Source organism: Amia ocellicauda, chromosome 2 (assembly GCF_036373705.1).
Source record: "Amia ocellicauda isolate fAmiCal2 chromosome 2, fAmiCal2.hap1, whole genome shotgun sequence".
Taxonomy (NCBI): domain Eukaryota; kingdom Metazoa; phylum Chordata; class Actinopteri; order Amiiformes; family Amiidae; genus Amia; species Amia ocellicauda.
The window spans coordinates 57092497-57116437 of NC_089851.1; the positions used below are offsets into that span (position 1 = coordinate 57092497).

Consider the following 23941-nt stretch of genomic DNA (forward strand, 5'->3'; position numbering starts at 1 on the left):
TATCTATCTATGACTCTCGATATCTAACTCTCTTGCTTGCTATCGCTCCCCCAATGGTCAGTAGCATAGTAGCATAACAGCAGATCACGGACCACTGTCAATCAGATGCTTGCCTTGCCGTCCATCCATCCATCCATCTATCTATCTATCTATCTATGACTCTCGATATCTAACTCTCTTGCTTGCTATCGCTCCCCCAATGGTCAGTAGCATAGTAGCATAACAGCAGATCACGGACCACTGTCAATCAGATGCTTGCCTTGCCGTCCATCCATCCATCTATATATCTATCTATCTATCTATCTATCTATGACTCTCGATATCTAACTCTCTTGCTTGCTATCGCTCCCCCAATGGTCAGTAGCATAGTAGCATAACAGCAGATCACGGACCACTGTCAATCAGATGCTTGCCTTGCCATCCATCCATCCATCCATCTATCTATCTATCTGTCTATGACTCTCGATATCTAACTCTCTTGCTTGCTATCGCTCCCACAATGGTCAGTAGCATAGTAGCATAACACCAGATCACGGACCACTGTCAATCAGATGCTTGCCTTGCCGTCCATCCATCCATCCATCTATCTATCTATCTATCTATGACTCTCGATATCTAACTCACTTGCTTGCTATCGCTCCCCCAATGGTCAGTAGCATTGTAGCATAACAGCAGTTTACAGACCACTGTCAATCAGATGCTTGCCTTGCCGTCCATCCATCCATCCATCTATCTATCTAACTATCTATGACTCTCGATATCTAACTCTCTTGCTTGCTATCGCTCCCCCAATGGTCAGTAGCATAGTAGCATAACAGCAGATCACGGACCACTGTCAATCAGATGCTTGCCTTGCCGTCCATCCATCCATCCATCTATCTATCTATCTATCTATCTATGACTCTCGATATCTAACTCTCTTGCTTGCTATCGCTACCCCAATGGTCAGTAGCATAGTAGCATAACAGCAGATCACGGACCACTGTCAATCAGATGCTTGCCTTGCCGTCCATCCATCCATCCATCTATCTATCTATCTATCTATCTATGACTCTCGATATCTAACTCTCTTGCTTGCTATCGCTCCCCCAATGGTCAGTAGCATAGTAGCATAACAGCAGATCACGGACCACTGTCAATCAGATGCTTGCCTTGCCGTCCATCCATCCATCTATATATCTATCTATCTATCTATCTATCTATGACTCTCGATATCTAACTCTCTTGCTTGCTATCGCTCCCCCAATGGTCAGTAGCATAGTAGCATAACAGCAGATCACGGACCACTGTCAATCAGATGCTTGCCTTGCCATCCATCCATCCATCCATCTATCTATCTATGACTCTTGATATCTAACTCTCTTGCTTGCTATCGCTCCCCCAATGGTCAGTAGCATAGTATCATAACAGCAGATCAAGGACCACTGTCAATCAGATGCTTGCCTTGCCGTCCATCCATCCATCTATCTATCTATCTATCTATGACTCTTGATATCTAACTCTCTTGCTTGCTATCGCTCCCCCAATGGTCAGTAGCATTGTAGCATAACAGCAGATCACGGACCACTGTCAATCAGATGCTTGCCTTGCCGTCCATCCATCCATCTATCTATCTATCTATCTATGACTCTTGATATCTAACTCTCTTGCTTGCTATCGCTCCCCCAATGGTCAGTAGCATTGTAGTATAACAGCAGATCACGGACCGCTGTCAATCAGGTTCTTGCCTTGCCGTCCATCCATCCATCCATCTATCTATGACTCTCAATATCTAACTCTCTTGCTTGCTATCGCTCCCCCAATGGTCAGTAGCATAGTAGCATAACAGCAGATCACGGACCACTGTCAATCAGATGCTTGCCTTGCCGTCCATCCATCCATCCATCTATCTATCTATCTATGACTCTTGACATCTAACTCTCTTGCTTGCTATCGCTCCCCCAATGGTCAGTAGCAAAGTAGCATAACAGCAGATCACGGACCACTGTCAATCAGATGCTTGCCTTGCCGTACATCCATCCACCCATCCATCTACCTATCTATGACTCTTGATATCTAACTCTCTTGCTTGCTATCGCTCCCCCAATGGTCAGTAGCATTGTAGCATAACAGCAGATCACGGACCACTGTCAATCCGATGCGTGCCTTGCCGTCCATCCATCCATCCATCTATCTATCTATCTATCTGTCTATGACTCTCGATATCTAACTCTCTTGCTTGCTATCGCTCCCCCAATGGTCAGTAGCATAGTAGCATAACAGCAGATCACAGACCACTGTCAATCAGATGCTTGCCTTGCCGTCCATCCATCCATCTATCTATCTATCTATCTATGACTCTCGATATCTAACTCTCTTGCTTGCTATCGCTCCCCCAATGGTCAGTAGCATAGTAGCATAACAGCAGATCACGGACCACTGTCAATCAGATGCTTGCCTTGCCGTCCATCCATCCATCCATCTATCTATCTATCTATCTATGACTCTCGATATCTAACTCTCTTGCTTGCTATCGCTCCCCCAATGGTCAGTAGCATAGTAGCATAACAGCAGATCACGGACCACTGTCAATCAGATGCTTGCCTTGCCGTCCATCCATCCATCTATATATCTATCTATCTATCTATCTATCTATGACTCTCGATATCTAACTCTCTTGCTTGCTATCGCTCCCCCAATGGTCAGTAGCATAGTAGCATAACAGCAGATCACGGACCACTGTCAATCAGATGCTTGCCTTGCCATCCATCCATCCATCCATCTATCTATCTATCTGTCTATGACTCTCGATATCTAACTCTCTTGCTTGCTATCGCTCCCCCAATGGTCAGTAGCATAGTAGCATAACACCAGATCACGGACCACTGTCAATCAGATGCTTGCCTTGCCGTCCATCCATCCATCCATCTATCTATCTATCTATCTATGACTCTCGATATCTAACTCACTTGCTTGCTATCGCTCCCCCAATGGTCAGTAGCATTGTAGCATAACAGCAGTTTACAGACCACTGTCAATCAGATGCTTGCCTTGCCGTCCATCCATCCATCCATCTATCTATCTAACTATCTATGACTCTCGATATCTAACTCTCTTGCTTGCTATCGCTCCCCCAATGGTCAGTAGCATAGTAGCATAACAGCAGATCACGGACCACTGTCAATCAGATGCTTGCCTTGCCGTCCATCCATCCATCCATCTATCTATCTATCTATCTATCTATGACTCTCGATATCTAACTCTCTTGCTTGCTATCGCTACCCCAATGGTCAGTAGCATAGTAGCATAACAGCAGATCACGGACCACTGTCAATCAGATGCTTGCCTTGCCGTCCATCCATCCATCCATCTATCTATCTATCTATCTATCTATGACTCTCGATATCTAACTCTCTTGCTTGCTATCGCTCCCCCAATGGTCAGTAGCATAGTAGCATAACAGCAGATCACGGACCACTGTCAATCAGATGCTTGCCTTGCCGTCCATCCATCCATCTATATATCTATCTATCTATCTATCTATCTATGACTCTCGATATCTAACTCTCTTGCTTGCTATCGCTCCCCCAATGGTCAGTAGCATAGTAGCATAACAGCAGATCACGGACCACTGTCAATCAGATGCTTGCCTTGCCATCCATCCATCCATCCATCTATCTATCTATGACTCTTGATATCTAACTCTCTTGCTTGCTATCGCTCCCCCAATGGTCAGTAGCATAGTATCATAACAGCAGATCACGGACCACTGTCAATCAGATGCTTGCCTTGCCGTCCATCCATCCATCTATCTATCTATCTATCTATGACTCTTGATATCTAACTCTCTTGCTTGCTATCGCTCCCCCAATGGTCAGTAGCATTGTAGCATAACAGCAGATCACGGACCACTGTCAATCAGATGCTTGCCTTGCCGTCCATCCATCCATCTATCTATCTATCTATCTATGACTCTTGATATCTAACTCTCTTGCTTGCTATCGCTCCCCCAATGGTCAGTAGCATTGTAGTATAACAGCAGATCACGGACCGCTGTCAATCAGGTTCTTGCCTTGCCGTCCATCCATCCATCCATCTATCTATGACTCTCAATATCTAACTCTCTTGCTTGCTATCGCTCCCCCAATGGTCAGTAGCATAGTAGCATAACAGCAGATCACGGACCACTGTCAATCAGATGCTTGCCTTGCCGTCCATCCATCCATCCATCTATCTATCTATCTATGACTCTTGACATCTAACTCTCTTGCTTGCTATCGCTCCCCCAATGGTCAGTAGCAAAGTAGCATAACAGCAGATCACGGACCACTGTCAATCAGATGCTTGCCTTGCCGTACATCCATCCACCCATCCATCTACCTATCTATGACTCTTGATATCTAACTCTCTTGCTTGCTATCGCTCCCCCAATGGTCAGTAGCATTGTAGCATAACAGCAGATCACGGACCACTGTCAATCAGATGCTTGCCTTGCCGTCCATCCATCCATCCATCTATCTAACTATCTATGACTCTTGATATCTAACTCTCTTGCTAGATATCGCTCCCCCAATGGTCAGTAGCATAGTAGCATAACAGCAGATCACGGACCACTGTCAATCAGATGCTTGCCTTGCCGTCCATCCATCCATCTATCTATCTATCTATCTATCTATGACTCTTGATATCTAACTCTCTTGCTTGCTATCGCTCCCCCAATGGTCAGTAGCATTGCAGCATAACAGCAGATCACGGACCAATGTCAATCAGATGCTTGCCTTGCCGTCCATCCATCCATCTATCTATCTATCTATCTATGACTCTCGATATCTAACTCTCTTGCTTGCTATCGCTCCCCCAATGGTCAGTAGCATAGTAGCATAACAGCAGATCACGGACCACTGTCAATCAGATGCTTGCCTTGCCGTCCATCCATCCATCCATCTATCTATCAATCTATCAATGACTCTCGATATCTAACTCTCTTACTTGCTATCGCTCCCCCAATGGTCAGTAGCATAGTAGCATAACAGCAGATCACGGACCACTGTCAATCAGATGCTTGCCTTGCCGTCCATCCATCCATCCATCTATCTATCTATCTATCAATGACTCTCGATATCTAACTCTCTTACTTGCTATCGCTCCCCCAATGGTCAGTAGCATAGTAGCATAACAGCAGATCACGGACCACTGTCAATCAGATGCTTGCCTTGCCGTCCATCCATCCATCTATCTATCTATCTATCTATGACTCTTGATATCTAACTCTCTTGCTTGCTATCGCTCCCCCAATGGTCAGTAGCATAGTAGCATAACAGCAGATCACGGACCACTGTCACTCAGATGCTTGCTTTGCCGTCCATCCATCCATCCATCTATCTATCTATCTATCAATGACTCTCGATATCTAACTCTCTTGCTTGCTATCGCTCCCCCAATGGTCAGTAGCATAGTAGCATAACAGCAGATCACGGACCACTGTCAATCAGATGCTTGCCTTACCGTCCATCCATCCATCTATCTATCTATCTATCTATGACTCTTGATATCTAACTCTCTTGCTTGCTATCGCTCCCCCAATGGTCAGTAGCATTGTAGCATAACAGCAGATCACGGACCAATGTCAATCAGATGCTTGCCTTGCCGTCCATCCATCCATCTATCTATCTATCTATCTATGACTCTCGATATCTAACTCTCTTGCTTGCTATCGCTCCCCCAATGGTCAGTAGCATAGTAGCATAACAGCAGATCACGGACCACTGTCAATCAGATGCTTGCCTTGCCGTCCATCCATCCATCCATCTATCTATCAATCTATCAATGACTCTCGATATCTAACTCTCTTACTTGCTATCGCTCCCCCAATGGTCAGTAGCATAGTAGCATAACAGCAGATCACGGACCACTGTCAATCAGATGCTTGCCTTGCCGTCCATCCATCCATCTATCTATCTATCTATCTATGACTCTTGATATCTAACTCTCTTGCTTGCTATCGCTCCCCCAATGGTCAGTAGCATAGTAGCATAACAGCAGATCACGGACCACTGTCACTCAGATGCTTGCCTTGCCGTCCATCCATCCATCCATCTATCTATCTATCTATCAATGACTCTCGATATCTAACTCTCTTGCTTGCTATCGCTCCCCCAATGGTCAGTAGCATAGTAGCATAACAGCAGATCACGGACCACTGTCAATCAGATGCTTGCTTTGCCGTCCATCCATCCATCTATCTATCTATCTATCTATGACTCTTGATATCTAACTCTCTTGCTTGCTATCGCCCCCCCAATGGTCAGTAGCATAGTATCATAACAGCAGATCACGGACCACTGTCAATCAGATGCTTGCCTTGCCGTCCATCCATCCATCTATCTATCTATCTATGACTCTCGATATCTAACTCTCTTGCTTGCTATCGCTCCCCCAATGGTCAGTAGCATAGTAGCATAACAGCAGATCACGGACCACTGTCAATCAGATGCTTGCCTTGCCGTCCATCCATCCATCTATCTATCTATCAATCTATGACTCTCGATATCTAACTCTCTTGCTTGCTATCGCTCCCCCAATGGTCAGTAGCATTGTAGCATAACAGCAGATCACGGACCACTGTCAATCAGATGCTTGCCTTGCCGTCCATCCATCTATCTATCTATCTATCTATGACTCTTGATATCTAACTCTCTTGCTTGCTATCGCTCCCCCAATGGTCAGTAGCATTGTAGCATAACAGCAGATCACGGACCACTGTCAATCAGATGCTTGCCTTGCCGTCCATCCATCCATCCATCTATCTATCTATGACTCTTGTTATCTAACTCTCTTGCTTGCTATCGCTCCCCCAATGGTCAGTAGCATTGTAGCATAACAGCAGATCACGGACCACTGTCAATCAGATGCTTGCCTTGCCGTCCATCCATCCATCTATCTATCTATCTATCAATGACTCTCGATATCTAACTCTCTTACTTGCTATCGCTCCCCCAATGGTCAGTAGCATAGTAGCATAACAGCAGATCACGGACCACTGTCAATCAGATGCTTGCCTTGCCGTCCATCCATCCATCCATCTATCTATCTATGACTCTTGTTATCTAACTCTCTTGCTTGCTATCGCTCCCCCAATGGTCAGTAGCATAGTAGCATAACAGCAGATCACGGAACACTGTCAATCAGATGCTTGCCTTGCCGTCCATCCATCCATCTATCTATCTATCTATCTATGACTCTCGATATCTAACTCTCTTGCTTGCTATCGCTCCCCCAATGGTCACGTATGTTGCATTCAACGACAAAGAAAATCGTGTGCTGGAAATGATTTTTGGCAACTGTGAAGGAACTGCACGACTGCAGCAACCACAACACCTCTGTCTGTCTCTGTGGCGCAATCGGTCAGCGCGTTTGGCTGTTAACCAAAAGGATGGTGGTTCGAATCCACCCAGGGATGGCCCACTTTTCCCCCCGCCCCTTGTTATTGTTTCTACTTCTGGCGGACAGCTTGCCAGACTGTGGCTACAGTAACCTTAAGCTGCTTGCTGTGGATGGCCATCTTGCAAAAATGTATTGAGCGTTTAGAAACTTCCTTTCCATTGCCTAGGCCAACATAAACCAAGGCACTGCTGGGAGTCGAACCCAGGGTTTCCTGTTTACAAGACAGGTGCTTTGACCAACTAAGCCACGGTGCCAGGACTCTCCCATTCCCCAGTGCCTACACTCAGGCGTAAGGCAAAAAACAAAACAAAACAAAACAAAACAAAACAAAACAAAACAAAACAAAACAAAACAAAACAAAACAAAACAAAACAAAACAAAACAAAACAAAACAAAACAAAATCTGGATGCAGACTGCAACAAAGGAAGCACACAGAGGTGAAAACGTAAGGTTGACGGGAGCAACAAGCTCCCTGTTGCGACTGTCCAGGGGCGGCAATGGGAATTGGACGTTGGCCGTAGCGCGTGTCCTTTGGGTTCTGGTTCTTCTTTACAAACCGGCGTCTGTCCAGTTGGCTTTCCGGTTCATTACGTCCTCTGATGGCTTTACGATAAGCCTATCTTGCTAAAACTGATGGTCGACAAAGCGGAAGCACAAGCTTCGCAAGGAGCACAGAAAGCCCGCCTAAGGCACCGCTGGGATTTGAACCCAGGACCTCCTGTTTACTAGACAGGCGCTTTAACCAACTAAGCCACGGCGCCAAATCTGCCGCTGCTGCTGCTGATAGTAGAATAACAGCAGATCACGGACCGCTGTCAATCAGGTTCTTGCCTTGCCGTCCATCCATCCATCCATCTATCTATGACTCTCAATATCTAACTCTCTTGCTTGCTATCGCTCCCCCAATGGTCAGTAAAATAGTAGCATAACAGCAGATCACGGACCACTGTCAATCAGGTGCTTGCCTTGCCATCCATCCATCCATCTGTCTATCTATCTATCTATGACTCTTGACATCTAACTCTCTTGCTTGCTATCGCTCCCCCAATGGTCAGAAGCAAAGTAGCATAACAGCAGATCACGGACCACTGTCAATCAGATGCTTGCCTTGCCGTCCATCCATCCATCCATCCATCTATCTATCTATGACTCTTGATATCTAACTCTCTTGCTTGCTATCGCTCCCCCAATGGTCAGAAGCATAGTATCATAACAGCAGATCACGGACCACTGTCAATCAGATGCTTGCCTTGCCGTCCATCCATCCATCTATCTATCTATCTATCTATGACTCTTGATATCTAACTCTCTTGCTTGCTATCGCTCCCCCAATGGTCAGTAGCATTGTAGCATAACAGCAGATCACGGACCACTGTCAATCAGATGCTTGCCTTGCCGTCCATCCATCCATCTATCTATCTATCTATCTATGACTCTGGATATCTAACTCTCTTGCTTGCTATCGCTCCCCCAATGTTCAGTAGCATTGTAGCATAACAGCAGATCACGGACCACTGTCAATCAGATGCTTGCCTTGCCGTCCATCCATACATCTATCTATCTATCTATCTATGACTCTTGATATCTAACTCTCTTGCTTGCTATCGCTCCCCCAATGGTCAGTAGCATTGTAGCATAACAGCAGATCACGGACCACTGTCAATCAGATGCTTGCCTTGCCGTCCATCCATCCATCTATCTATCTATCTATCAATGACTCTCGATATCTAACTCTCTTACTTGCTATCGCTCCCCCAATGGTCAGTAGCATAGTAGCATAACAGCAGATCACGGACCACTGTCAATCAGATGCTTGCCTTGCCGTCCATCCATCCATCCATCTATCTATCTATGACTCTTTTTATCTAACTCTCTTGCTTGCTATCGCTCCCCCAATGGTCAGTAGCATAGTAGCATAACAGCAGATCACGGAACACTGTCAATCAGATGCTTGCCTTGCCGTCCATCCATCCATCTATCTATCTATCTATCTATGACTCTCGATATCTAACTCTCTTGCTTGCTATCGCTCCCCCAATGGTCACGTATGTTGCATTCAACGACAGAGAAAATCGTGTGCTGGAAATGATTTTTGGCAACTGTGAAGGAACTGCACGACTGCAGCAACCACAACACCTGTGGCGCAATCGGTCAGCGCGTTTGGCTGTTAACCAAAAGGATGGTGGTTCGAATCCACCCAGGGACGGCCCACTTTTCCCCCCGCCCCTTGTTATTGTTTCTACTTCTGGCGGACAGCTTGCCAGACTGTGGCTACAGTAACCTTAAGCTGCTTGCTGTGGATGGCCATCTTGCAAAAATGTATTGAGCGTTTAGAAACTTCCTTTCCATTGCCTAGGCCAACATAAACCAAGGCACTGCTGGGAGTCGAACCCAGGGTTTCCTGTTTACAAGACAGGTGCTTTGACCAACTAAGCCACGGTGCCAGGACTCTCCCATTCCCCAGTGCCTACACTCAGGCGTAAGGCAAAAAACAAAACAAAACAAAACAAAACAAAACAAAACAAAACAAAACAAAACAAAACAAAACAAAACAAAACAAAACAAAACAAAACAAAACAAAACAAAACAAAACAAAACAAAACAAAATCTGGATGCAGACTGCAACAAAGGAAGCACACAGAGGTGAAAACGTAAGGTTGACGGGAGCAACAAGCTCCCTGTTGCGACTGTCCAGGGGCGGCAATGGGAATTGGACGTTGGCCGTAGCGCGTGTCCTTTGGGTTCTGGTTCTTCTTTACAAACCGGCGTCTGTCCAGTTGGCTTTCCGGTTCATTACGTCCTCTGATGGCTTTACGATAAGCCTATCTTGCTAAAACTGATGGTCGACAAAGCGGAAGCACAAGCTTCGCAAGGAGCACAGAAAGCCCGCCTAAGGCACCGCTGGGATTTGAACCCAGGACCTCCTGTTTACTAGACAGGCGCTTTAACCAACTAAGCCACGGCGCCAAATCTGCCGCTGCTGCTGCTGATAGTAGAATAACAGCAGATCACGGACCGCTGTCAATCAGGTTCTTGCCTTGCCGTCCATCCATCCATCCATCTATCTATGACTCTCAATATCTAACTCTCTTGCTTGCTATCGCTCCCCCAATGGTCAGTAGCATAGTAGCATAACAGCAGATCACGGACCACTGTCAATCAGGTGCTTGCCTTGCCATCCATCCATCCATCTGTCTATCTATCTATCTATGACTCTTGACATCTAACTCTCTTGCTTGCTATCGCTCCCCCAATGGTCAGAAGCAAAGTAGCATAACAGCAGATCACGGACCACTGTCAATCAGATGCTTGCCTTGCCGTCCATCCATCCATCCATCCATCTATCTATCTATGACTCTTGATATCTAACTCTCTTGCTTGCTATCGCTCCCCCAATGGTCAGAAGCATAGTATCATAACAGCAGATCACGGACCACTGTCAATCAGATGCTTGCCTTGCCGTCCATCCATCCATCTATCTATCTATCTATCTATGACTCTTGATATCTAACTCTCTTGCTTGCTATCGCTCCCCCAATGGTCAGTAGCATTGTAGCATAACAGCAGATCACGGACCACTGTCAATCAGATGCTTGCCTTGCCGTCCATCCATCCATCTATCTATCTATCTATCTATGACTCTGGATATCTAACTCTCTTGCTTGCTATCGCTCCCCCAATGTTCAGTAGCATTGTAGCATAACAGCAGATCACGGACCACTGTCAATCAGATGCTTGCCTTGCCGTCCATCCATACATCTATCTATCTATCTATCTATGACTCTTGATATCTAACTCTCTTGCTTGCTATCGCTCCCCCAATGGTCAGTAGCATTGTAGCATAACAGCAGATCACGGACCACTGTCAATCAGATGCTTGCCTTGCCGTCCATCCATCCATCTATCTATCTATCTATCAATGACTCTCGATATCTAACTCTCTTACTTGCTATCGCTCCCCCAATGGTCAGTAGCATAGTAGCATAACAGCAGATCACGGACCACTGTCAATCAGATGCTTGCCTTGCCGTCCATCCATCCATCCATCTATCTATCTATGACTCTTTTTATCTAACTCTCTTGCTTGCTATCGCTCCCCCAATGGTCAGTAGCATAGTAGCATAACAGCAGATCACGGAACACTGTCAATCAGATGCTTGCCTTGCCGTCCATCCATCCATCTATCTATCTATCTATCTATGACTCTCGATATCTAACTCTCTTGCTTGCTATCGCTCCCCCAATGGTCACGTATGTTGCATTCAACGACAGAGAAAATCGTGTGCTGGAAATGATTTTTGGCAACTGTGAAGGAACTGCACGACTGCAGCAACCACAACACCTGTGGCGCAATCGGTCAGCGCGTTTGGCTGTTAACCAAAAGGATGGTGGTTCGAATCCACCCAGGGACGGCCCACTTTTCCCCCCGCCCCTTGTTATTGTTTCTACTTCTGGCGGACAGCTTGCCAGACTGTGGCTACAGTAACCTTAAGCTGCTTGCTGTGGATGGCCATCTTGCAAAAATGTATTGAGCGTTTAGAAACTTCCTTTCCATTGCCTAGGCCAACATAAACCAAGGCACTGCTGGGAGTCGAACCCAGGGTTTCCTGTTTACAAGACAGGTGCTTTGACCAACTAAGCCACGGTGCCAGGACTCTCCCATTCCCCAGTGCCTACACTCAGGCGTAAGGCAAAAAACAAAACAAAACAAAACAAAACAAAACAAAACAAAACAAAACAAAACAAAACAAAACAAAACAAAACAAAATCTGGATGCAGACTGCAACAAAGGAAGCACACAGAGGTGAAAACGTAAGGTTGACGGGAGCAACAAGCTCCCTGTTGCGACTGTCCAGGGGCGGCAATGGGAATTGGACGTTGGCCGTAGCGCGTGTCCTTTGGGTTCTGGTTCTTCTTTACAAACCGGCGTCTGTCCAGTTGGCTTTCCGGTTCATTACGTCCTCTGATGGCTTTACGATAAGCCTATCTTGCTAAAACTGATGGTCGACAAAGCGGAAGCACAAGCTTCGCAAGGAGCACAGAAAGCCCGCCTAAGGCACCGCTGGGATTTGAACCCAGGACCTCCTGTTTACTAGACAGGCGCTTTAACCAACTAAGCCACGGCGCCAAATCTGCCGCTGTTGCTGCTGATAGTAGAATAACAGCAGATCACGGACCGCTGTCAATCAGGTTCTTGCCTTGCCGTCCATCCATCCATCCATCTATCTATGACTCTCAATATCTAACTCTCTTGCTTGCTATCGCTCCCCCAATGGTCAGTAGCATAGTAGCATAACAGCAGATCACGGACCACTGTAAATCAGGTGCTTGCCTTGCCATCCATCCATCCATCTGTCTATCTATCTATCTATGACTCTTGATATCTAACTCTCTTGCTTGCTATCGCTCCCCCAATGGTCAGAAGCAAAGTAGCATAACAGCAGATCACGGACCACTGTCAATCAGATGCTTGCCTTGCCGTCCATCCATCCATCCATCTATCTATCTATGACTCTTGATATCTAACTCTCTTGCTTGCTATCGCTCCCCCAATGGTCAGAAGCATAGTATCATAACAGCAGATCACGGACCACTGTCAATCAGATGCTTGCCTTGCCGTCCATCCATCCATCTATCTATCTATCTATCTATGACTCTTGATATCTAACTCTCTTGCTTGCTATCGCTCCCCCAATGGTCAGTAGCATTGTAGCATAACAGCAGATCACGGACCACTGTCAATCAGATGCTTGCCTTGCCGTCCATCCATCCATCTATCTATCTATCTATCTATGACTCTTGATATCTAACTCTCTTGCTTGCTATCGCTCCCCCAATGGTCAGTAGCATTGTAGCATAACAGCAGATCACGGACCACTGTCAATCAGATGCTTGCCTTGCCGTCCATCCATACATCTATCTATCTATCTATCTATGACTCTTGATATCTAACTCTCTTGCTTGCTATCGCTCCCCCAATGGTCAGTAGCATTGTAGCATAACAGCAGATCACGGACCACTGTCAATCAGATGCTTGCCTTGCCGTCCATCCATCCATCCATCTATCTATCTATCTATGACTCTCGATATCTAACTCTCTTGCTTGCTATCGCTCCCCCAATGGTCACGTATGTTGCATTCAACGACAAAGAAAATCGTGTGCTGGAAATGATTTTTGGCAACTGTGAAGGAACTGCATGACTGCAGCAACCACCACTCCTCTGTCTGTCTCTGTGGCGCAATCGGTCAGCGCGTTTGGCTGTTAACCAAAAGGATGGTGGTTCGAATCCACCCAGGGACGGCCCACTTTTCCCCCCGCCCCTTGTTATTGTTTCTACTTCTGGCGGACAGCTTGCCAGACTGTGGCTACAGTAACCTTAAGCTGCTTGCTGTGGATGGCCATCTTGCAAAAATGTATTGAGCGTTTAGAAACTTCCTTTCCATTGCCTAGGCCAACATAAACCAAGGCACTGCTGGGAGTCGAACCCAGGGTTTCCTGTTTACAAGACAGGTGCTTTGACCAACTAAGCCACGGTGCCAGGACTCTCCCATTCCCCAGTGCCTACACTCAGGCGTAAGGCAAAAAACAAAACAAAACAAAACAAAACAAAACAAAACAAAACAAAACAAAACAAAACAAAACAAAACAAAACAAAACAAAACAAAACAAAACAAAACAAAACAAAACAAAATCTGGATGCAGACTGCAACAAAGGAAGCACACAGAGGTGAAAACGTAAGGTTGACGGGAGCAACAAGCTCCCTGTTGCGACTGTCCAGGGGCGGCAATGGGAATTGGACGTTGGCCGTAGCGCGTGTCCTTTGGGTTCTGGTTCTTCTTTACAAACCGGCGTCTGTCCAGTTGGCTTTCCGGTTCATTACGTCCTCTGATGGCTTTACGATAAGCCTATCTTGCTAAAACTGATGGTCGACAAAGCGGAAGCACAAGCTTCGCAAGGAGCACAGAAAGCCCGCCTAAGGCACCGCTGGGATTTGAACCCAGGACCTCCTGTTTACTAGACAGGCGCTTTAACCAACTAAGCCACGGCGCCAAATCTGCCGCTGCTGCTGCTGATAGTAGAATAACAGCAGATCACGGACCGCTGTCAATCAGGTTCTTGCCTTGCCGTCCATCCATCCATCCATCTATCTATGACTCTCAATATCTAACTCTCTTGCTTGCTATCGCTCCCCCAATGGTCAGTAGCATAGTAGCATAACAGCAGATCACGGACCACTGTCAATCAGGTGCTTGCCTTGCCATCCATCCATCCATCTGTCTATCTATCTATCTATGACTCTTGACATCTAACTCTCTTGCTTGCTATCGCTCCCCCAATGGTCAGAAGCAAAGTAGCATAACAGCAGATCACGGACCACTGTCAATCAGATGCTTGCCTTGCCGTCCATCCATCCATCCATCCATCTATCTATCTATGACTCTTGATATCTAACTCTCTTGCTTGCTATCGCTCCCCCAATGGTCAGAAGCATAGTATCATAACAGCAGATCACGGACCACTGTCAATCAGATGCTTGCCTTGCCGTCCATCCATCCATCTATCTATCTATCTATCTATGACTCTTGATATCTAACTCTCTTGCTTGCTATCGCTCCCCCAATGGTCAGTAGCATTGTAGCATAACAGCAGATCACGGACCACTGTCAATCAGATGCTTGCCTTGCCGTCCATCCATCCATCTATCTATCTATCTATCTATGACTCTTGATATCTAACTCTCTTGCTTGCTATCGCTCCCCCAATGGTCAGTAGCATTGTAGCATAACAGCAGATCACGGACCACTGTCAATCAGATGCTTGCCTTGCCGTCCATCCATCCATCCATCTATCTATCTATCAATGACTCTCGATATCTAACTCTCTTACTTGCTATCGCTCCCCCAATGGTCAGTAGCATAGTAGCATAACAGCAGATCACGGACCACTGTCAATCAGATGCTTGCCTTGCCGTCCATCCATCCTTCCATCTATCTATCTATGACTCTTGTTATCTAACTCTCTTGCTTGCTATCGCTCCCCCAATGGTCAGTAGCATAGTAGCATAACAGCAGATCACGGAACACTGTCAATCAGATGCTTGCCTTGCCGTCCATCCATCCATCTATCTATCTATCTATCTATGACTCTTGATATCTAACTCTCTTGCTTGCTATCGCTCCCCCAATGGTCAGTAGCATTGTAGCATAACAGCAGATCACGGACCACTGTCAATCAGATGCTTGCCTTGCCATCCATCCATACATCTATCTATCTATCTATCTATGACTCTTGATATCTAACTATCTTGCTTGCTATCGCTCCCCCAATGGTCAGTAGCATTGTAGCATAACAGCAGATCACGGACCACTGTCAATCAGATGCTTGCCTTGCCGTCCATCCATCCATCCATCTATCTATCTATCAATGACTCTCGATATCTAACTCTCTTACTTGCTATCGCTCCCCCAATGGTCAGTAGCATAGTAGCATAACAGCAGATCACGGACCACTGTCAATCAGATGCTTGCCTTGCCGTCCATCCATCCTTCCATCTATCTATCTATGACTCTTGTTATCTAACTCTCTTGCTTGCTATCGCTCCCCCAATGGTCAGTAGCATAGTAGCATAACAGCAGATCACGGAACACTGTCAATCAGATGCTTGCCTTGCCGTCCATCCATCCATCTATCTATCTATCTATCTATGACTCTCGATATCTAACTCTCTTGCTTGCTATCGCTCCCCCAATGGTCACGTATGTTGCATTCAACGACAAAGAAAATCGTGTGCTGGAAATGATTTTTGGCAACTGTGAAGGAACTGCACGACTGCAGCAACCACAACACCTCTGTCTGTCGCTGTGGCGCAATCGGTCAGCGCGTTTGGCTGTTAACCAAAAGGATGGTGGTTCGAATCCACCCAGGGACGGCCCACTTTTCCCCCCGCCCCTTGTTATTGTTTCTACTTCTGGCGGACAGCTTGCCAGACTGTGGCTACAGTAACCTTAAGCTGCTTGCTGTGGATGGCCATCTTGCAAAAATGTATTGAGCGTTTAGAAACTTCCTTTCCATTGCCTAGGCCAACATAAACCAAGGCACTGCTGGGAGTCGAACCCAGGGTTTCCTGTTTACAAGACAGGTGCTTTGACCAACTAAGCCACGGTGCCAGGACTGTCCCATTCCCCAGTGCCTACACTCAGGCGTAAGGCAAAAAACAAAACCAAACAAAACAAAACAAAATCTGGATGCAGGCTGCAACAAAGGAAGCACACAGAGGTGAAAACGTAAGGTTGACGGGAGCAACAAGCTCCCTGTTGCGACTGTCCAGGGGCGGCAATGGGAATTGGACGTTGGCCGTAGCGCTTGTCCTTTGGGTTCTGGTTCTTCTTTACAAACCGGCGTCTGTCCAGTTGGCTTTCCGGTTCATTACATCCTCTGATGGCTTTACGATAAGCCTATCTTGCTAAAACTGATGGTCGACAAAGCGGAAGCACAAGCTTCGCAAGGAGCACAGAAAGCCCGCCTAAGGCACCGCTGGGATTTGAACCCAGGACCTCCTGTTTACTAGACAGGCACTTTAACCAACTAAGGCACGGCGCCAAATCTGCCACTGTTGCTGCTGATAGTAGCATAACAGCAGATCACGGACCACTGTCAATCAGATGCTTGCTTTGCCGTCCATCCATCCATCTATCTATCTATCTATCTATGACTCTCGATATCTATCTCTCTTGCTTGCTATCGCTCCCCCAATGGTCAGTAGCATTGTAGCATAACATCAGATCACGGACCACTGTCAATCCGATGCGTGCCTTGCCGTCCATCCATCCATCTATCTATCTATCTATCTATGACTCTCGATATCTAACTCTCTTGCTTGCTATCGCTCCCCCAATGGTCAGTAGCATAGTAGCATAACATCAGATCACGGACCACTGTCAATCAGATGCTTGCCTTGCCGTCCATCCATCCATCGAACTATCTATCTATCTGTCTATGACTCTCGATATCTAACTCTCTTGCTTGCTATCGCTCCCCCAATGGTCAGTAGCATAGTAGCATAACAGCAGATCACAGACCACTGTCAATCAGATGCTTGCCTTGCCGTCCATCCATCCATCTATCTATCTATCTATCTATGACTCTCGATATCTAACTCTCTTGCTTGCTATCGCTCCCCCAATGGTCAGTAGCATAGTAGCATAACAGCAGATCACGGACCACTGTCAATCAGATGCTTGCCTTGCCGTCCATCCATCCATCTATATATCTATCTATCTATCTATCTATCTATGACTCTCGATATCTAACTCTCTTGCTTGCTATCGCTCCCCCAATTGTCAGTAGCATAGTAGCATAACAGCAGATCACGGACCACTGTCAATCAGATGCTTGCCTTGCCATCCATCCATCCATCCATCTATCTATCTATCTGTCTATGACTCTCGATATCTAACTCTCTTGCTTGCTATCGCTCCCCCAATGGTCAGTAGCATAGTAGCATAACACCAGATCACGGACCACTGTCAATCAGATGCTTGCCTTGCCGTCCATCCATCCATCCATCTATCTATCTATCTATCTATGACTCTCGATATCTAACTCACTTGCTTGCTATCGCTCCCCCAATGGTCAGTAGCATAGTAGCATAACAGCAGATCACGGACCACTGTCAATCAGATGCTTGCCTTGTCGTCCATCCATCCATCTATCTATCTATCTATCTATGACTCTCGATATCTAACTCTCTTGCTTGCTATCGCTCCCCCAATGGTCAGTAGCATAGTAGCATAACAGCAGATCACGGACCACTGTCAATCAGATGCTTGCCTTGCCGTCCATCCATCCATCCATCCATCTATCTATCAATCTATCTATCTATCTATCTATCTATGACTCTCGATATCTAACTCTCTTGCTTCCTTTCGCTCCCCCAATGGTCAGTAGCATAGTAGCATAACAGCAGATCACGGACCACTGTCAATCAGATGCTTGCCTTGCCGTCCATCCATCCATCTATCTATCTATCTATCTATGACTCTCGATATCAATCTCTCTTGCTTGCTATCGCTCCCCCAATGGTCAGTAGCATTGTAGCATAACATCAGATCACGGACCACTGTCAATCCGATGCGTGCCTTGCCGTCCATCCATCCATCCATCTATCTATCTATCTATCTGTCTATGACTCTCGATATCTAACTCTCTTGCTTGCTATCGCTCCCCCAATGGTCAGTAGCATAGTAGCATAACAGCAGATCACAGACCACTGTCAATCAGATGCTTGCCTTGCCGTCCATCCATCCATCTATCTATCTATCTATCTATGACTCTCGATATCTAACTCTCTTGCTTCCTTTCGCTCCCCCAATGGTCAGTAGCATAGTAGCATAACAGCAGATCACAGACCACTGTCAATCAGATGCTTGCCTTGCCGTCCATCCATCCATCTATCTATCTATCTATCTATGACTCTCGATATCTAACTCTCTTGCTTGCTATCGCTCCCCCAATGGTCAGTAGCATAGTAGCATAACAGCAGATCACGGACCACTGTCAATCAGATGCTTGCCTTGCCGTCCATCCATCCATCCATCTATCTATCTATCTATCTATGACTCTCGATATCTAACTCTCTTGCTTGCTATCGCTCCCCCAATGGTCAGTAGCATAGTAGCATAACAGCAGATCACGGACCACTGTCAATCAGATGCTTGCCTTGCCGTCCATCCATCCATCTATATATCTATCTATCTATCTATCTATCTATGACTCTCGATATCTAACTCTCTTGCTTGCTATCGCTCCCCCAATGGTCAGTAGCATAGTAGCATAACAGCAGATCACGGACCACTGTCAATCAGATGCTTGCCTTGCCATCCATCCATCCATCCATCTATCTATCTATCTGTCTATGACTCTCGATATCTAACTCTCTTGCTTGCTATCGCTCCCCCAATGGTCAGTAGCATAGTAGCATAACACCAGATCACGGACCACTGTCAATCAGATGCTTGCCTTGCCGTCCATCCATCCATCCATCTATCTATCTATCTATCTATGACTCTCGATATCTAACTCACTTGCTTGCTATCGCTCCCCCAATGGTCAGTAGCATTGTAGCATAACAGCAGTTTACAGACCACTGTCAATCAGATGCTTGCCTTGCCGTCCATCCATCCATCCATCTATCTATCTAACTATCTATGACTCTCGATATCTAACTCTCTTGCTTGCTATCGCTCCCCCAATGGTCAGTAGCATAGTAGCATAACAGCAGATCACGGACCACTGTCAATCAGATGCTTGCCTTGCCGTCCATCCATCCATCCATCTATCTATCTATCTATCTATCTATGACTCTCGATATCTAACTCTCTTGCTTGCTATCGCTACCCCAATGGTCAGTAGCATAGTAGCATAACAGCAGATCACGGACCACTGTCAATCAGATGCTTGCCTTGCCGTCCATCCATCCATCCATCTATCTATCTATCTATCTATCTATGACTCTCGATATCTAACTCTCTTGCTTGCTATCGCTCCCCCAATGGTCAGTAGCATAGTAGCATAACAGCAGATCACGGACCACTGTCAATCAGATGCTTGCCTTGCCGTCCATCCATCCATCTATATATCTATCTATCTATCTATCTATCTATGACTCTCGATATCTAACTCTCTTGCTTGCTATCGCTCCCCCAATGGTCAGTAGCATAGTAGCATAACAGCAGATCACGGACCACTGTCAATCAGATGCTTGCCTTGCCATCCATCCATCCATCCATCTATCTATCTATCTGTCTATGTCTCTCGATATCTAACTCTCTTGCTTGCTATCGCTCCCCCAATGGTCAGTAGCATAGTAGCATAACACCAGATCACGGACCACTGTCAATCAGATGCTTGCCTTGCCGTCCATCCATCCATCTATCTATCTATCTATCAATGACTCTCGATATCTAACTCTCTTACTTGCTATCGCTCCCCCAATGGTCAGTAGCATAGTAGCATAACAGCAGATCACGGACCACTGTCAATCAGATGCTTGCCTTGCCGTCCATCCATCCATCCATCTATCTATCTATGACTCTTGTTATCTAACTCTCTTGCTTGCTATCGCTCCCCCAATGGTCAGTAGCATAGTAGCATAACAGCAGATCATGGACCACTGTCAATCAGATGCTTGCCTTGCCGTCCATCCATCCATCTATCTATCTATCTATCAATGACTCTTGATATCTAACTCTCTTGCTTGCTATCGCTCCCCCAATGGTCAGTAGCATAGTAGCATAACAGCAGATCACGGACCACTGTCAATCAGATGCTTGCCTTGCCGTCCATCCATCCATCCATCTATCTATCTATCTATCAATGACTCTCGATATCTAACTCTCTTACTTGCTATCGCTCCCCCAATGGTCAGTAGCATAGTAGCATAACAGCAGATCACGGACCACTGTCAATCAGATGCTTGCCTTGCCGTCCATCCATCCATCTATCTATCTATCTATCAATGACTCTTGATATCTAACTCTCTTGCTTGCTATCGCTCCCCCAATGGTCAGTAGCATAGTAGCATAACAGCAGATCACGGACCACTGTCAATCAGATGCTTGCCTTTCCGTCCATCCATCCATCCATCTATCTATCTATCTATCAATGACTCTCGATATCTAACTCTCTTGCTTGCTATCGCTCCCCCAATGGTCAGTAGCATAGTAGCATAACAGCAGATCACGGACCACTGTCAATCAAATGCTTGCCTTGCCGTCCATCCATCCATCCATCTATCTATCTATCTATCAATGACTCTTGATATCTAACTCTCTTGCTTGCTATCGCTCCCCCAATGGTCAGTAGCATAGTAGCATAACACCAGATCACGGACCACTGTCAATCAGATGCTTGCCTTGCCGTCCATCCATCCATCTATCTATCTATCTATCAATGACTCTCGATATCTAACTCTCTTACTTGCTATCGCTCCCCCAATGGTCAGTAGCATAGTAGCATAACAGCAGATCACGGACCACTGTCAATCAGATGCTTGCCTTGCCGTCCATCCATCCATCCATCTATCTATCTATGACTCTTGTTATCTAACTCTCTTGCTTGCTATCGCTCCCCCAATGGTCAGTAGCATAGTAGCATAACAGCAGATCATGGACCACTGTCAATCAGATGCTTGCCTTGCCGTCCATCCATCCATCTATCTATCTATCTATCAATGACTCTTGATATCTAACTCTCTTGCTTGCTATCGCTCCCCCAATGGTCAGTAGCATAGTAGCATAACAGCAGATCACGGACCGCTGTCAATCAGGTTCTTGCCTTGCCGTCCATCCATCCATCCATCTATCTATGACTCTCAATATCTAACTCTCTTGCTTGCTATCGCTCCCCCAATGGTCAGTAGCATAGTAGCATAACAGCAGATCACGGACCACTGTCAATCAGATGCTTGCCTTGCCGTCCATCCATCCATCCATCTATCTATCTATCTATGACTCTTGACATCTAACTCTCTTGCTTGCTATCGCTCCCCCAATGGTCAGTAGCAAAGTAGCATAACAGCAGATCACGGACCACTGTCAATCAGATGCTTGCCTTGCCGTACATCCATCCACCCATCCATCTACCTATCTATGACTCTTGATATCTAACTCTCTTGCTTGCTATCGCTCCCCCAATGGTCAGTAGCATAGTAGCATAACAGCAGATCACGGACCACTGTCAATCAGATGCTTGCCTTGCCGTCCATCCATCCATCCATCTATCTATCTATCTATGACTCTTGATATCTAACTCTCTTGCTAGATATCGCTCCCCCAATGGTCAGTAGCATAGTAGCATAACAGCAGATCACGGACCACTGTCAATCAGATGCTTGCCTTGCCGTCCATCCATCCATCTATCTATCTATCTATCTATGACTCTTGATATCTAACTCTCTTGCTTGCTATCGCTCCCCCAATGGTCAGTAGCATAGTAGCATAACAGCAGATCACGGACCACTGTCACTCAGATGCTTGCTTTGCCGTCCATCCATCCATCCATCTATCTATCTATCTATCAATGACTCTCGATATCTAACTCTCTTGCTTGCTATCGCTCCCCCAATGGTCAGTAGCATAGTAGCATAACAGCAGATCACGGACCACTGTCAATCAGATGCTTGCCTTGCCGTCCATCCATCCATCTATCTATCTATCTATCTATGACTCTTGATATCTAACTCTCTTGCTTGCTATCGCTCCCCCAATGGTCAGTAGCATTGTAGCATAACAGCAGATCACGGACCAATGTCAATCAGATGCTTGCCTTGCCGTCCATCCATCCATCTATCTATCTATCTATCTATGACTCTCGATATCTAACTCTCTTGCTTGCTATCGCTCCCCCAATGGTCAGTAGCATAGTAGCATAACAGCAGATCACGGACCACTGTCAATCAGATGCTTGCCTTGCCGTCCATCCATCCATCCATCTATCTATCAATCTATCAATGACTCTCGATATCTAACTCTCTTACTTGCTATCGCTCCCCCAATGGTCAGTAGCATAGTAGCATAACAGCAGATCACGGACCACTGTCAATCAGATGCTTGCCTTGCCGTCCATCCATCCATCCATCTATCTATCTATCTATCAATGACTCTCGATATCTAACTCTCTTACTTGCTATCGCTCCCCCAATGGTCAGTAGCATAGTAGCATAACAGCAGATCACGGACCACTGTCAATCAGATGCTTGCCTTGCCGTCCATCCATCCATCTATCTATCTATCTATCTATGACTCTTGATATCTAACTCTCTTGCTTGCTATCGCTCCCCCAATGGTCAGTAGCATAGTAGCATAACAGCAGATCACGGACCACTGTCACTCAGATGCTTGCCTTGCCGTCCATCCATCCATCCATCTATCTATCTATCTATCAATGACTCTCGATATCTAACTCTCTTGCTTGCTATCGCTCCCCCAATGGTCAGTAGCATAGTAGCATAACAGCAGATCACGGACCACTGTCAATCAGATGCTTGCTTTGCCGTCCATCCATCCATCTATCTATCTATCTATCTATGACTCTTGATATCTAACTCTCTTGCTTGCTATCGCCCCCCCAATGGTCAGTAGCATAGTATCATAACAGCAGATCACGGACCACTGTCAATCAGATGCTTGCCTTGCCGTCCATCCATCCATCTATCTATCTATCTATCTATGACTCTCGATATCTAACTCTCTTGCTTGCTATCGCTCCCCCAATGGTCAGTAGCATAGTAGCATAACAGCAGATCACGGACCACTGTCAATCAGATGCTTGCCTTGCCGTCCATCCATCCATCTATCTATCTATCAATCTATGACTCTCGATATCTAACTCTCTTGCTTGCTATCGCTCCCCCAATGGTCAGTAGCATTGTAGCATAACAGCAGATCACGGACCACTGTCAATCAGATGCTTGCCTTGCCGTCCATCCATCTATCTATCTATCTATCTATGACTCTTG

At 46.0% G+C, this 23941-nt stretch overlaps 15 non-coding genes across 15 annotated transcripts; 5 read left to right on the forward strand and 10 right to left on the reverse strand.

Moving 5' to 3' along the window:
- Positions 1-7364: 7364 nt before the first annotated feature.
- trnan-guu (transfer RNA asparagine (anticodon GUU)) lies at positions 7365-7438 on the forward strand. The gene has a single exon. It is a non-coding gene; the product is annotated as a tRNA-Asn (tRNA).
- A 164-nt stretch (positions 7439-7602) lies between these two features.
- Positions 7603-7676, reverse strand: trnat-ugu (transfer RNA threonine (anticodon UGU)). The gene has a single exon. It is a non-coding gene; the product is annotated as a tRNA-Thr (tRNA).
- A 434-nt stretch (positions 7677-8110) lies between these two features.
- Positions 8111-8184, reverse strand: trnat-agu (transfer RNA threonine (anticodon AGU)). Its single transcript has one exon. It is a non-coding gene; the product is annotated as a tRNA-Thr (tRNA).
- A 1371-nt stretch (positions 8185-9555) lies between these two features.
- trnan-guu (transfer RNA asparagine (anticodon GUU)) lies at positions 9556-9629 on the forward strand. The gene has a single exon. It is a non-coding gene; the product is annotated as a tRNA-Asn (tRNA).
- A 164-nt stretch (positions 9630-9793) lies between these two features.
- Positions 9794-9867, reverse strand: trnat-ugu (transfer RNA threonine (anticodon UGU)). Its single transcript has one exon. It is a non-coding gene; the product is annotated as a tRNA-Thr (tRNA).
- A 449-nt stretch (positions 9868-10316) lies between these two features.
- Positions 10317-10390, reverse strand: trnat-agu (transfer RNA threonine (anticodon AGU)). The gene has a single exon. It is a non-coding gene; the product is annotated as a tRNA-Thr (tRNA).
- Positions 10391-11761: 1371 nt separating this feature from the next.
- Positions 11762-11835, forward strand: trnan-guu (transfer RNA asparagine (anticodon GUU)). Its single transcript has one exon. It is a non-coding gene; the product is annotated as a tRNA-Asn (tRNA).
- Positions 11836-11999: 164 nt separating this feature from the next.
- On the reverse strand, positions 12000-12073 carry trnat-ugu (transfer RNA threonine (anticodon UGU)). Its single transcript has one exon. It is a non-coding gene; the product is annotated as a tRNA-Thr (tRNA).
- A 404-nt stretch (positions 12074-12477) lies between these two features.
- Positions 12478-12551, reverse strand: trnat-agu (transfer RNA threonine (anticodon AGU)). Its single transcript has one exon. It is a non-coding gene; the product is annotated as a tRNA-Thr (tRNA).
- A 1099-nt stretch (positions 12552-13650) lies between these two features.
- On the forward strand, positions 13651-13724 carry trnan-guu (transfer RNA asparagine (anticodon GUU)). Its single transcript has one exon. It is a non-coding gene; the product is annotated as a tRNA-Asn (tRNA).
- Positions 13725-13888: 164 nt separating this feature from the next.
- On the reverse strand, positions 13889-13962 carry trnat-ugu (transfer RNA threonine (anticodon UGU)). The gene has a single exon. It is a non-coding gene; the product is annotated as a tRNA-Thr (tRNA).
- Positions 13963-14401: 439 nt separating this feature from the next.
- On the reverse strand, positions 14402-14475 carry trnat-agu (transfer RNA threonine (anticodon AGU)). Its single transcript has one exon. It is a non-coding gene; the product is annotated as a tRNA-Thr (tRNA).
- A 1805-nt stretch (positions 14476-16280) lies between these two features.
- On the forward strand, positions 16281-16354 carry trnan-guu (transfer RNA asparagine (anticodon GUU)). The gene has a single exon. It is a non-coding gene; the product is annotated as a tRNA-Asn (tRNA).
- Positions 16355-16518: 164 nt separating this feature from the next.
- On the reverse strand, positions 16519-16592 carry trnat-ugu (transfer RNA threonine (anticodon UGU)). The gene has a single exon. It is a non-coding gene; the product is annotated as a tRNA-Thr (tRNA).
- A 359-nt stretch (positions 16593-16951) lies between these two features.
- trnat-agu (transfer RNA threonine (anticodon AGU)) lies at positions 16952-17025 on the reverse strand. Its single transcript has one exon. It is a non-coding gene; the product is annotated as a tRNA-Thr (tRNA).
- Between the last annotated feature and the right edge of the window lie 6916 nt (positions 17026-23941).